Source organism: Lutra lutra, chromosome 13 (genome assembly GCF_902655055.1).
Source record: "Lutra lutra chromosome 13, mLutLut1.2, whole genome shotgun sequence".
NCBI lineage: Eukaryota > Metazoa > Chordata > Mammalia > Carnivora > Mustelidae > Lutra > Lutra lutra.
Window position 1 is genome coordinate 52,012,977 of NC_062290.1, and position 15,908 is coordinate 52,028,884.

General features: G+C 36.2%; 1 protein-coding gene across 3 annotated transcripts in view; it reads left to right on the forward strand.

The window, feature by feature from the left end:
- IFT74 (intraflagellar transport 74) overlaps positions 1-15,908 on the forward strand; it is a 92,101-nt gene that overhangs the window by 47,587 nt on the left and 28,606 nt on the right. The gene's annotated exons all lie outside the window — the stretch shown is intronic.

Consider the following 15,908-nt stretch of genomic DNA (forward strand, 5'->3'; position numbering starts at 1 on the left):
GTGGGATTGAAGAGCCAAAGGGACTAGAACACCTGTGGGAGCCTGGGGTCTGAACTAAGTGGAAATGCTTTTGGTGGCTGTTTGGGAGTTATACTGTATGTGTGGTTGGGGGAGAAGAGATTGGGTGTTGTACTTTCCTTACCAGCTTCTTTGTAATAAGGATGAGAAAGGTGGGTTCCTCATGACACTTTAATCACAGATTAACTGCAAACTGGTATATATGTGCTCTTGGATTAGCAAGAATTGACTATATGAGTTACATATGATAATTGTAAATAGTATGCATTTTTGTATATATCTATTATGGCTAAAGAAACACTCATAGCAGGGAAAAGGGTGTTCAATTCCTAAATAAATTTTTTACTTCAGTTTTAAATGTAGTATATTAATTAAATGTAGTATATTAGTTTTATTTATATTTTTTCTTGATGTATGAATAATAGCATTAGCTATTAATTAATAGCTATTGATTAATTACATACCTCTACTGGGCACTATGTGATCTTTGCAAGAACTTTTTGAAGTCTTATAAGCCCTTTCATATTTGTTGAAGCTCAGAAAAGTTACTCAAATTCCCACAGCTAGTAGGATTGTCTTGATTTTAGACACTTTATAGGAAACTTTCTAAACAATTTTCCTCTTCCTCAATTTAAATTTTTAACAACATTCAATTTGTGTTTCCAGTAAAGTAACTTGGTTTAAGCACAATGATTTATTATTAATTGCCAGTTCTAAGATAAGTAGAATGTTTTGAATTTTAGCTTCTGTTTTCCTTTTTGATTTCTAATCTTTGTCCTTTTTGATTAATGTGGAAAAAATCTATAATATAATAGTACATATTAAAAAATATATATATCTCAACACATTCCTTTTTTTTTATTCTTCTGCTATAATGTGAACATCCTGAATTATGGATATAAAAGCACAGGGGGTTTTGTTAGAAGGTTATGTAATAGTTCAGGACTTATTATTTCTTACCTGACCTATTACAGTAGATTTCCAACTGGTTGTCCCACCTCCAATCTTGTCCCCTCTCAGATTCATCTACCACTATGTTGCTAGAGTAACTTAATGTAAAATTGATTCTGTGTCATTCTCCTGCTTAACAGTGGCTCCCAATGACCTATGAGATAAAGTTTAAGAATCTTTGCATGGCATTATAGTTCCTCTGCAGCCTGATCTGTATGTTGTCCATCTCCTCTCCTACTCCTCATCATCTTTATCCTTACAATCTAATAATAATCTTCTTGTGGTACTCCACACCTCACCCCCTTTATGATAAATCAAACTGTGTCATGCTCAATCCTTTGCTCCTACTGTTTATTCCTTTGTCTTGAATATTCTTTCCCCTGTTATTTACTTTGTAACTTCTCATCTTTTAAAATCTACTTCAGGTGTCCTTTAATCCACCATAATAAGCCTAACTTCCCTCCCTGACCTATTCTGGGCTGAGCTAAGTGAGTGAATTACTCCATTATCAGAGCACACTGCGTATATCACTATATTGACTACATGATATTACCAGCACCTACTTGGATGTTTGTCTACCTCTGAGGCTATACATCCTCAAAGGATCTGGACTGTGTCTTATTCATTCTGGTAACCTCTTTCATCAACACAGAGTCTAAGAAAATAAACACTCAATAAATGTTTGTGGAATGAATGAAACAGTATTATACTTTAGTGGGGAAAGATTTGTAGAATGAACAAAAGATGAAAGTTGGGCTCTATCACTTCTTTGTGCCCTCTAGTTCTTAGGATGTACATATGCCCTCTTCTCCAGAGATAGATGGATTGGTTAGCAAAGGTTTTGTTATTTTCTAGAGGATTTCTACCTTGGATTAATAATTTCCAGTAAAGTGGTGGGTTCTCACCTATGTCTGCGTTCTCAGCAGTTCCTTGACACAAGACTGTAGATCATCCAGTCCTTAAGATATGGAGGATAATCAAGTTATTTTGACTTTCCAATTCATACTTCTTCCTGCTTCAGGCTTTATCTCTTCTGGCCTATTTTACTAATTTTGTAGATGCTATCTTAGCTTCTGCTATTTATGATACCTTTGTATGATCCACCTAAGACTACCTTTTGCCTTGTAGTGGTTCTGGTTAAGATAACTTATAAACTATGAATGATTTATATATGTCTCACTTTGTTAGTAGTTGCTTCGTCGTTCAGTATTGTGTAATTCATTTTAAATTCAGAGGCATCCTTGGATATGGGGCTACGTACAGTTTTATTCTCTGCTAGGTATTAATGGTGGCTGTGTAGTCCAATATCTTCCTTAAGTGCATTATATGTATTCATTTTGGCAAGTCTCTAAAGTTATAATTTGCCAAAAGTTTCAGTGAGTAACTATTTCTTAAAGCTAAACTAAGTAAATTCAGTGAGTAGTTATTTGACTGTTCTATGAAAATATTCATTGTGCAGATGCTAAGTTATCCTCATAATACACTTGGACTTTTGACCAATTCTAGATAGGCTTCTTAGATCTAAAATCTTTACTTTGTCTTTAAGTGACTGAAAAAAGTAATAATTTCATTGCAAAAATTTCAATATAATAAGATAGCATTACTCTTTTCAAACTGCTAAAGGATTTAATTTTATCATCTTAAATATTTGCTAGGCTTCATCCAGATAGTGGATTTTTTAATATGGGTTCTAAAAAGATTAATACATATACTGTTCTGTAAATAATTATTATTTATGCTAACTAGAAGCAATGAGAAGTAGTTCTATTGAAAGTTACTAAAATGGCCAGAATATGAGTATGAACTACATCATTGCTAAAGCAGAGCGTTATCGACTGATGCTGTACTATTTTTCAGAAAAGGCAGAACCCATCCAGAGTTCTCTTTTCTCAGCTAAATGCCAGCCATTAAATATTTTCTTAATTGTTGCCTTTTAAAATATTGCTGCTTCTTAAAGTCAGCAGAAGGGGGAAATTATAAAGATTAGAGCAGAAATAAATAATACAGAAACAAAAAACCAGGAGGCACCTGGGTGGGTCAGTCAATTAAGCATCTGCCTTCAGCTCAGGTCATGATCCCAGGGTCCTGGGATCAAGCCCTACATTGGGCTCCCTGCTTAGTGGGGAGTCTGCTTCTCCCTCTCACTCTCCCTCTGTGCTCACTCTCTCTAAAATAAATAAATAAAATTTTTTTTAAAAAGTAGAAACAAAAAAACCAGTAGAACAGATCAATGAAACCAGGAGCTGGTTCTTTGAAGGAATTAATCAAATTGAAAACCCCCTAGTCACTCTTAACCAAAAAGAAGAGAGAAAGGACCCAAATAAATAAAATCACAAATGAGAGAGGAGAAATAACTGTCACCACAGAAAGGCAAACAATTATAAGAGAACATTATGAAAATTATATGCTAACAATTTGGGTAATCTGGAAGAAATGGGTAGATTCCTAGAAACATATAAATTACCAAATCTGAAACAGGAAGAAATAGAAAACTTAGGAGACCCGTAACCAGCAAAGAAATTGAAGCAGTAATCAAAAATCTCCCAACAAAAGTCCAGGATCAGATGGATTCCCAGGGGAGTTCTACCTATTCTTCTCAAACTGTTCCAAAAAATAGAAATGGAATGAAAACTTTCAGACTCATTCTGTGAGGCCAGAATTACCCTGATTTCAAAACAAGACAAAGACTCCGCTAAAAAAGAGAACTATAGGCCAATATCCCTGATGAATGTGGATGCAAAAATTCTCAACAAAATACTAGCAAATCAAATCCAACAGTACATTAAAAGAATCATTCACCATGATCAAGTGGGATTTATTCCTGGGTTGCAAGGGTGGTTCAATATTTGCAAATCAATCAACATGATACACCACATTAATAAAAGAACCATATGATCCTCTCAATTGATGCAGAAAAAGCATTTGACAAAGTACAGCATCCATTCTTAATAAAAACTCTCAACAAAGTAGAGATAGAACATACTTTGACATCCTAAAAGCCATATATGAAAGGCCAACAGCTAATATCGCCCTCAATGGGGGAAAACTGAGAGCTTTTCCTCTACAGTCAGGAACAAGACAGGGATGTCCACTCTCACCATTGTTATTTAACGTAGTGCTAGAAGTCCCAGCCTCAACAATCAGAAAATAAAAGCATCCAAATTGGCAAGGAAGATGACATAATACTCTATACAGGAAACTCAAAAGGAGGGCCTGTCTGGCTCAGTCAGAAGAACATAGGTCTTTTGATTTTGGGGTTGTGAGTTTGAGCCCCTGTTTACTTAAAAAAATAAGATCTTAAAAAAACAACCAAGAAAACCCCAAAAGACTCCACTGAAAAAATTGCTATACCTGATACATGAATTCAGTAAAGTAACAAGATGCAAAATCACCGTACAGAAATTTGTTGCCTTTCTGTACACCAGTAATGAGGCAGCAGAAAGTCTAAACCAAGGCATCGCTCCCATTTATAATTGCACCAAAACCCGTGATACCTAGGAATAAACCTAACCAAAGAGGTAGGAAATCTGTACTCTGAAAACTATAACACACATAGGAAAGAAATTGAAGATGACACAAAGAAATGAAGGAACATTCCATGCTCATGGATTGGAAGAACAAATACTGTTAAAAGGTCTATACTACCCAAAGCAATCTACACTTATAAAGCAATCCCTCTCAAAATACCACCTGCTTTTTTCACAGAGCTAGAATAAACAATCCTAAAACTTGTATGGAACCAGAAAAGACCCTGAATAGCCAAAGCAGTCTTGAAAAAGAAAAGCAAAGCTGGAGGCATCACAGTTCTGGACTTCAAGTGATATTACAAAGCTGTAGTGATCAAGACAGTATGGTACTGGCAGAAAAACTGACAGATATATCAGTGGAACAAAACAGAGAACCCAGAAATGGACCCATAACTATATGGTTCAACTAATCTTCAACAAAGCAATAAAGACTATCCAATGGGAAAAAAGACAGTCTCTTCGAATGGTGTTGGGAAAACTGGACAGGAATATGCAGAAGAATGAAACTGGACTGCTTTCCTACACCCTACACAAAAATAAATTCAAAATAGATGAAAAGACTTATATGTGAGACAGGAAACAATCAAAATCCTAGAGGGGAACATAGGCAGTAACCTCTTGGACACTGGCTATAGTAACGTCTTACTAGATATGTCTCCCGAGGCAAGGGAAACAAAAGCAAAAATGAACTATTGGGATTTCACAAGATAAAAAGCTTCTGCACAGTGAAGGAAACAATCAACAAAACTAAAAGGCAGCTTTCAGAATGGGAGAAGATATTTCCAAATGACATATCTGATAAAAGGTTAGTATCCAAGTTTGTAAAGAACTTAATCAACTCAACAACCCTAAAAATAAGTAATCCAGTTAAGATACGGACAGAAGAAATGAATAGACATTTTTCCAAAGATGATACAAAGCTGGCTAAAAAACACATGAAAAGATTCTCAACATCACTCATCATCAGGGAAATACATATCAAAACTAACATGAAATACCACCTCACAACTGTCAGAATGGCTAAAATTAACAACACAGGAAACAATAGATTGAAAAAGATGCAGAGAAAGGAGAACTCTTTTGCACCATTGATAGGAATGCAGACTGGTGCAGCTACTCTGGAAAATAGTATTGAGGTTCCTCAGAAAGTTAAAAATAGAACTACTCTATGATTCAGCAATTGCACTACTAGGTATTTACCCAAAGGATACCAAAACATTGATTCGAATGGGCATATGACTCCCAATGTTTAGAGCAGCATTATCAACAGTAGCCAAATTATGGAAAGAGCCCAAAAATGTGTCAAATGGGTGATGGGTATTAAGGAGTTGACTTGTTCAGATGAGCACTGGGTGTTGTATATAAATGATGAATCACCAAATTGTATACCTGAAACTAATATTACAATGTATGCTAACTGGAATTTAAATAAAAACTTGAAAAAATATTGCTCGGAATGAGAAAGAGTAAGTAATGGAAAAAACACTATTGTTCTGGGTAAAGAAAAAAAATAATAGTAGTCTGTATTATAACACAGGATATCATTTAAATAAGGATCCTTGGGGCGCCTGGGTGGCTCAGTGGGTTAAGCCGCTGCCTTCGGCTCGGGTCGTGATCTCAGGGTCCTGGGATCGAGTCCCGCATCGGGCTCTCTGCTCAGCAGGGAGCCTGCTCCCTCCTCTCTCTCCACCTGCCTCTCTCTCTACTTGTGATCTCTCTCTGTCAAATAAATAAATAAAATCTTTAAAAAAAAAATAAATAAGGATCCTTTTACCTCAAGGTTTATTTGTATATAGCTAAGTAATTTGTTTTTGTGATTGTTGACTTAGAATTTTTTTATTCTCACCTACATATTAAATCTTGAGACTTTATATAGTCTCATACTGAAGCTTCCTCAAAGTAGGTATTGTTTCTTGGTCCACTTATATCAGATCCTTTATTTATTCTTCACTATATTACATTAAATAGAAGAGTGTTACTGTTTTAAAATATGACAAAACCTTTCATGGAGTAGGAACACAAAATAAGTGATTGGTCTTCTATGCAAAATTCTAAAACCTTTTGAAACTGGCTTGGTTCTCAGCTTTACCCAGTGCTGGCTTAGGTTTAGGCTTTCTCTAGTCTGCTCAATTAGTTGCTACTTGTCCATCTACTTACAGCTTTTGAAATTTTATTTCTGTTATTTTCTTTTTTAATTTTCATTTTTCCTGGGAATTTTACCTTTAAAAATTCTTTTTACTATAGTTTTAATTGAGTTTGGTGAGGATTAGAATTAATTGTGCATATTCAATTTGCCATCTTTTAAGAAATTATCAATTTCATAAACCTAACTTACTCAGAATTTCTAGAGTTTTAATCACCTGAATATGCTTTATTTTATAGGTGGGGTGCGTGTGTGTGTGTGTGTGTGTGACTTTGACCATTCTCATGCTTTCATTAACTGTGCAATTAACCTTAGCAGGTAGGAGGTTATCCCTTCCTGTTTTTAACCTGTTTTTAAAAATCTTTTTCCTTGAACTAGTTATGTTAAAGACTAGTTAATTTATTTTTTAAAATTTGTGCTTTTGATATAAAAATCTGGTATGTACTTAATTTGAAAATTTCAAGCGAACAAAAGTGTATAAAGTAAAAAGTCATCTCCTTTCTCCTCATAGTCATCCCAGTATTTAGAGTCATCCCAGTCTTTCAAATTATTTACAATTTGATGTCTTTATAGACTTTTAGATTTTTTCTGTACATTTATAAGCATATGTATTTTAAGATGGAGTAATCTATAATTCCTCTGAGATTGAATCTTTCATTTAACTCCATATTTAATGTACCTTCTTCCATATGAGGATGTATACTTCATTCTAGGAAGTAAAGCATAATGGTCAGTATCAGGGTTTTAAAGCCAGACCAAGAATGGTGCCTGGCACGTATTTATTACTCCCAACAACTGTTAGCTGCCATCATCATCTTTGTTAGTGTTATGGTTCAATAGTATATTCACTGTATCCACATTGACATTTAAGTGGTTTCTAATTTTTTTTTATATTTAATTCCTCTAAGTTTTTTTTTTATTTTATTTTTTATAAACATATATTTTTATCCCCAGGGGTACAGGTCTGTGAATCGCCAGATTTACACTCTTCACAGCACTCGCCATAGCACATACCCTCCCCAATGTCCATAACCCCACCCCCCCCTCTCCCAACCCTCCTCCCCCCATCAACCCTCAATTTGTTTTGTGAGACTAAGAGTCACTTATGGTTTGTCTCCCTCCCAATCCCATCTTGTTTCATTTACTCTTCTCCTACCCCCTTAGTCCCCCATGTTGCATCTCCTCTCCCTCATATCAGGGAGATCATATGATAGTTGTCTTTCTCCGATTGACTTATTTTGCTAAGCATGATACCCTCTAAGAGTTCCATCCACGTCGTCGCAAATGGCAAGATTTCATTTCTTTTGATGGCTGCATAGTATTCCATTGTGTATATATACCACATCTTCTTTATCCATTCATCTGTTGATGGACATCTACATTCTTTCCATAGTTTGGCTATTGTAGACATTGCTGCTATAAACATTCGGGTGTACGTGCCCCTTCGGATCACTACATTTGTATCTTTAGGATAAATACCCAGTAGTGCAATTGCTGGGTCATAGGGTAGTTCTATTTTAACATTTTGAGGAACCTCCATGCTGTTTTCCAGAGTGGTTGCACCAGCTTGCATTCCCACCAACAGTGTAGGAGGGTTCCCCTTTCTCCGCATCCTCGCCAGCATCTGTCATTTCCTGACTTGTTAACTTTAGCCATTCTGACTGGTGTGAGGTGATATCTCATTGTGGTTTTGATTTGTATTTCCCTGATGCCGAGTGATATGGAGCACTTTTTCATGTGTCTGTTGGCCATCTGGATGTCTTCTTTGCAGAAATGTCTGTTCATGTCCTCTGCCCATTTCTTGATTGGATTATTTGTTCTTTGGGTGTTGAGTTTGCTAAGTTCTTTATAGATTTTGGACACTAGCCCTTTATCTGATACGTCGTTTGCAAATATCTTCTCCCATTCTGTCAGTTGTCTTTTGGTTTTGTGAACTGTTTCTTTTGCTGTGCAAAAGCTTTTGATCTTGATAAAATCCCAATAGTTCATTTTTGCCCTTGCTTCCCTTGCCTTTGGTGATGTTCCTAGGAAGATGTTGCTGCGGCTGAGGTCAAAGAGGTTGCTGCCTGTGTTCTCCTCAAGGATTTTGATGGATTTCTTTCTCACATTGAGATCCTTCATCCATTTTGAGTCTATTTTCGTGTGTGGTGTAAGGAAATGATCCAATTTCATTTTTCTGCATGTGGCTGTCCAATTTTCCCAACACCATTTATTGAAGAGGCTGTCTTTTTTCCATTGGATATTCTTTCCTGCTTTGTCGAAGATGAGTTGACCATAGAGTTGAGGGTCCATTTCTGGGCTCTCTATTCTGTTCCATTGATCTATGTGTCTGTTTTTGTGCCAGTACCATGCTGTCTTGATGATGACAGCTTTGTAATAGAGCTGGAAGTCCGGAATGGTGATGCCACCGACTTTGGCTTTCTTTTTCAATATTCCTTTGGCTATTCGAGGTCTTTTCTGGTTCCTTATAAATTTTAGGATTATTTGTTCCATTTCTTTGAAAAAAATGGATGGTATTTTGATAGGAATTGCATTAAATGTGTAGATTGCTTTAGGTAGCATAGACATTTTCACAATATTTATTCTTCCAATCCAGGAGCATGGAACATTTTTCCATTTCTTTGTGTCTTCCTCGTTTCTTTCATGAGTACTTTATAGTTTTCTGTGTATAGATTCTTAGCCTCTTTGGTTTGGTTTATTCCTAGGTATCTTATAGTTTTGGGTGCAATTGACTCCTTAATTTCTTTTTCTTCTGTCTTGTTGTTGGTGTAGAGAAATGCAACTGATTTCTGTGTGTTGATTTTATATCCTGACACTTTACCGAATTCCTGTACAAGTTCTAGCAGTTTTGGAGAGGAGTCTTTTGGGTTTTCCACATATAGTATCATATCATCTGCGAAGAGTGATAGTTTGACTTCTTCTTTGCCGATTTGGATGCCTTTAATTTCCTTTTGTTGTCTGATGGCCGAGGCTAGGAATTCTAGTACTATGTTGAATAGCAGTGGTTATAATGGACATCCTTGCTGTGTTCCTGACCTTAGCGGAAAAGCTTTCAGTTTTTCTCCATTGAGAATGATGTTTGCGGTGGGTTTTTCATAGGTGGCTTTGATAATATTGAGGTATGTGCCCTCTATCCCTACACTTTGAAGAGTTTTGATCAGGAAGGGATGCTGTACTTTGTCAAATGCTTTTTCAGCATCTACGGAGAGTATCATATGGTTCTTGTTCTTTCTTTTATTAATGTGTTGTATCACATTGATTGATTTGCGGATGTTGAACCAACCTTGCAGCCCTGGAATAAATCCTACTTGGTCGTGGTGAATAATCCTTTTAATGTACTGTTGAATCCTATTGGCTAGTATTTTGGTGAGAATTTTTGCATCTGTGTTCATCAAGGATATTGGTCTGTAGTTCTCTTTTTTGATGAGATCCTTGTCTGGTTTTGGGATCAAGGTGATGCTGGCCTCATAAAATGAGTTTGGAAGTTTTCCTTCCATTTCTATTTTTTGGAACAGTTTCAGGAGAATAGGAATTAGCTCTTCTTTAAATGTTTTGTAGAATTCCCCCGGGAAGCCATGTGGCCCTGGGCTTTTTGTTTGTTTGGAGATTTTTGATGACTGTTTCAATCTCCTTACTGGATATGGGTCTGTTCAGGCTTTCTATATCTTCCTGGTTCAGTTGTGGTAGTTTATATGTCTCTAGGAATGCATCCATTTCTTCCAGATTGTCAAATTTGTTGGCGTAGAGTTGCTCATAGTATGTTCTTATAATTGTCTGTATTTCTTTGGTGTTCGTTGTGATCTCTCCTCTTTCATTCATGATTTTATTGATTTGGGTCCTTTCTCTTTTCTTTTTGATAAGTCTGGCCAGGGGTTTATCAATCTTATTAATTCTTTCAAAGAACCAGCTCCTCGTTTCGTTGATTTGTTCTATTGTTTTTTTGGTTTCTATTTCATTGATTTCTGCTCTGATCTTTATGATTTCTCTTCTCCTGTTGGGTTTAGGGTTTCTTTCTTATTCTTTCTCCAGCTCCTTTAGGTGTAGGGTTAGGTTGTGTACCTTTCTTGTTTCTTGAGAAAGGCTTGTACCGCTATATATTTTCCTCTCAGGACTGCCTTTGTTGTGTCCCACAGATTTTGAACCGTTGTGTTTTCATTATCATTTGTTTCCATGAATTTTTTCAATTCTTCTTTAATTTCCTGGTTGACCCATTCATTCTTTAGAAGGATGCTGTTTAGTCTTCATGTATTTGGGTTCTTTCCAAATTTCCTCTTGTGATTGAGTTCTAGCTTCAGAGCACTGTGGTCTGAAAATATGCAGGGAATGATTCCAATCTTTTGATAACGGTTGAGACCTGATTTAGGACCGGGGATGTGATCTATTCTGGAGAATGTTCCATGTGCACTAGAGAAGAATGTGTATTCTCTTGCTTTGGGATGAAATGTTCTGAATATATGTGTGATGTCCATCTGGTCCAGTGTGTCATTTAAGGCCTTTATTTCCTTGTTGATCTTTTGCTTGGATGATCTGTCCATTTCAGTGAGGGGAGTGTTCAAGTCCCCTACTATTATTGTATTATTGTTGATGTGTTTCTTTGATTTTGTTATTAATTGGTTTATATAGTTGGCTGCTCCCACGTTAGGGGCATAGATATTTAAAATTGTTAGATCTTCTTGTTGGACAGATCCTTTGAGTATGATATAGTGTCCTTCCTCATCTCTTATTATAGTCTTTGGCTTAAAATCTAATTGATCTGATATAAGGATTGCCACTCCTGCTTTCTTCTGATGTCCATTAGCATGGTAAATTCTTTTCTACCCCCTCACTTTAAATCTGGAGGTGTCTTTGGGTTTAAAATGAGTTTCTTGTAGGCAACATATAGATGGGTTTTGTTTTTTTATCCATTCTGATATCCTGTGTCTTTTGATTGGGGCATTTAGCCCATTCAGAATCATTCAGGGTAACTATTGAGAGATATGAATTTAGTGCCATTGTATTGCCTATAAGGTCACTGTTATTGTATATTGTCTCTGTTTCTTTCTGATCTACTACTTTTAGGGTCTCTCTTTGCTTAGAGGGCCCCTTTCAATATTTCCTGTAGAGCTGGTTTGGTGTTTGCAAATTCTTTCAGTTTTTGTTTGTCCTGGAAGCTTTTGATCTCTCCTTCTATTTTCAATGATAGCCTAGCTGAATATAGTATTCTTGGCTGCATGTTTTTCTCGTTTAGTTCTCTGAATATATCATGCCAGCTCTTTCTGGCCTGCCAGGTCTCTGTGGATAAGTCTGCTGTCAATCTAATATTTTTACCATTGTATGTTACAGACTTCTTTTCCCAGGCTGCTTTCAGGATTTTCTCTTTGTCACTAAGACTTGTAAATTTTACTATTAGGTGACGGGGTGTGGACCTATTCTTATTGATTTTGAGGGGGGTTCTCTGAACCTCCTGGATTTTGATGCTTGTTCCCTTTACCATATTGGGGAAATTATCTCTAATAATTCTCTCCAATATACTTTCTGCTCTCCTCTCTCTTTCTTCTTCTGGAATCCCAATTATTCTAATGTTGTTTCATCTTATGGTGTCACTTATCTCTCGAATTCTGCCCTCGTGGTCCAGTAGCTATTTGTCCCTCTTTTGCTTAGCTTCTTTATTCTCTGTCATTTGGTCTTCTATATCGCTAATTCTTTCTTCTGCCTCATTTATCCTAGCAGTGAGAGCCTCCGTTTTTTTATTGCACCTCATTAATCGCTTTTTTGATTTCAACTTGGTTAGATTTTAGTTCTTTTATTTCTCCAGAAAGGGCTTTTATATCTCCCGAGAGGGTTTCTCTAATATCTTCCATGCCTTTTTTGAGCCCGGCTAGAACCTTGAGAATCATCATTCTGAACTTTAGATCTGACATATTACCAATGTCTGTATTGATTAGGTCCCTAGCCTTTGGTACTGCCTCTTGTTCTTTTTTTTGTGGTGAATTTTTCCGCCTTGTCGTTTTGTCCAGATAAGAGTATATAAGGGGGCAAGTAAAATACTAAAAGGGTGGCAAAGACCCCAGGAAAATGCGCTTTAACCAAATCAGAAGAGATCCCAAATTCTTTCAGAAAGTGGTTGATTTTCTGTTTCTAGAATTGCTGTTCTTCTTCTCTTTGATCTCCTGTTGGATTTGTAGGTGTTTGCAATCTTTAAATAAGCTATCCAGCTGATCTTCCGCTACCTGAAGTAGTCTCAGCCTGCTACTTCTCCGCCATCTTGACTGGTTTCTAATTTTTCACTACTAAGAATACTGGTGCAGTAAATAACCTTGTTGCATACATGTTTTTTAACTTGAATATTTCTGTAAGTAAATTTCTAGAAATGAAATTATGAATAGAATGTTACTAGTTTATAATTTTTATTATTTTTGCAAATTTCTTCCAGAAAATGTTGTGCCATTTTGTACAACCAACAGCAGTATGTGAAAGTTCTTCCTCACCAGTTATTTATAAATTTATTAGTTTTTGTCAGTCAAGAGAATACACACTTTTTAAAATTTAAATTCAATTAACATATAATGTTACTGGTTTCAGAGGTAGGGATCAGAGAATATACACTTCGACTGTTCACTGTTCCTTAAGGCCTGCATTTGTAGTACTACTATGATCCACAAGGTGGGGCTAATTTTCTGAATGTCTACTTAGACCAGGCTTAACCAAAACAGTTGAGAAAGTAGTCACATTATTTAAAAAAAAAATCTTTTATTTTTAAGCACTTATCTCTCAAGATTTTGGGGCATTATTGCACACTACAAATTATTCCTTCATTTTTAGAGTACAGTATCTTTCCAAAGATGGATAAGATTGTAAAACCAAATATGTTATTAGTTATTAGTAAAACCAAATATGTTATAGCATATCAGACATCTAAAGACCTAACTGCTACAATGTGATAAATATATTTATATTTATAGAAATATATGTGAAGCGCTATAGAATAATTGTATTACTGTTCTAAACTCTGTATAAAGTCATTGCAATTTGCTCTATAATTTATATGCTTCCTTGAAGGGTAATAAAAATATAAAAATTTTTCTTTGGTTTGTCTATAGACTAATTTTTTCGTGATCAGGGTTCTATGGCCTAGTTTAGAAGCTCTCATTCTCTGCGTATGTCAGGTAATACGGAATTTATAAAGACGGGGTAGTTTTATTTAAGAGTACAGGTCTGCAACCAGAATGTCTGGATTCAGATCTGAGCTGTGCTATTTTACGGGCTGATTTTGGAAAACTATTTGACTTTTTTATATACCTTAGTTTCCTCATTTTTATTTTCTATTTTTTAGTTAATTCATTTTTATTTGTTTTTATTTTTTAAAGATTTATTTATTAGAGAGCGAGAACACACATGTGTGAGTAGGGGAGGGGCAGAGGGAGAGAAAGAATCTCAAGCAGGCTCCATGCTTAGTGCAGAGCCGGACTTGGGGCTCAAACTCACGACCCTGAGATGATGACCTGAGCCAAAATAAGAGACAGCCGCTCAACTGACTGAGCCACTGGGGTGCCACTAGTGTTTTCATTTTTGAAATGGAGATGATAACAGTACCTTCTTTCTACTTAGGGTCCCTGTGCAGATTAGATGAAAGGGGTTTTGTGTGTGAGAGAGAGACTGAGAATAGCATACCATTATAATAGTGCATATAGTTTTAGTTATTAGCTGTTATTATTAGTGGTTTTAATTTATAAACTGAAACTTGAATAACTTACCTGGGGATTTTCCCAAAACATATTTTGAAAAGTATTTTCCCCAGGATATTTAAGTTAATCAGTTCAGTTTCCAGGTGATTTATATCCTGGTATCTGAGATGTCAAATGGCATTTACACATTGTCATTCTATAGAGATTCAATATACATTCAATGAAGAAGAGGGAATCATTGCTTATTGTTCAATTTGAAGATTTGTTAAACTACATTTTGTATTTTTCATTAGAATGATGGTATTATTTCCAGATGAAGTGCATAAGCACCATCTGTAACAAATTCTGGGGCTCCACTTCAGACCTACTGAGTGTGAAATGCTAGGGATAGGGTTTAGCAATTTGTGTTTCAGCAACCCCTCCTGATGATTCTGATACATGCAAAGTTTATAACCACTGCTTTAGGAAATAATCAAGTTATGTTGGATTTAGTACATTCCAAGGACTATTTATTTTACTATCCAGTTTCATTGACATTACTTTGTTAAAACAAATATTTTTTTTAATATATGTAATTTTATTTATTTATTTATTAAAGATTTTACTTATTTATTTGGCAGAAAGAGATCACAAGTAGGCAGAGAGGCAGGCAAGGGGAGGGGGGGAAGCAGGCTCCCCGCTGAGCAGAGAGCCCAATGCTGGGCTCAGTCCCAGGACCCTGGGATCATGACCTGAGACGAAGGCAGAGGCTTTAACCCACTGAGCCACCCAGGCGCCCCTATTTATTTATTTGACAGAGAGAGCACAAACAGGTGAAGTAGCAGGTAGAGGGAGTGGGAAAAGCAGGCTCCCTGCTAAGCAAGGAGCCCAGTGGGGACTCGATCCCAGGACCCTAGGAGCATGACCTGAACCGAAAGCAGTTCCTTAACCAACTAAGCCACCCAGTTGCCCCAAATCAAATGTCTTCATGGTCCTTTTTCTTTTGTTTACATGGTGAGGCTTTTAGCAATAGTTTAACTTTAGCATATTTGGAGAATTTTTATTATATATTTTTAAAGTGCCTCTAGTGTGTAGAAATAGAATTATCAGACTTGGTCTGCATAAAGAAAGTCGCCTGCCAAAATTTAAAACGTTTTGCAGAGAATGTATGGTTGATAAGTTGGAAGAAGCCTGAAGCCAAAAGTTAGTTTAAAACATTAAACTTAGGGGCACCTGGGTGGCTCAGTCAGTTAAGCGTCTGCCTTCAGCTCAGGTCATGATCCCAGGATCCTGAGATTGAGTCCTGCATCTGGCTCCTTACTTACCAGGGAGCTTGCTTCCCCTCTGCCTGCTGCTCCCCCTGCATGTGTGCGCATTTTCTCTGACAAATAAATAAATAATCTTAAAAAAAAAAAAACATTAAACTTATATGGACTCATTTTAACATAGCAGTTTGGTGGTATTTGATATGCTAGTTTATTACTTACTGCTCTAATGACAGGTGGAAAGTAGGTGGGAGAAACTGAATAAAAAAGATGGAATATAATAGGAACCCTAAACTAATTAAAATTGAAGTAAGAAAGGGGAGGAGAAAGTATCCTGGCTTACTGAAATATGTGAAAATGT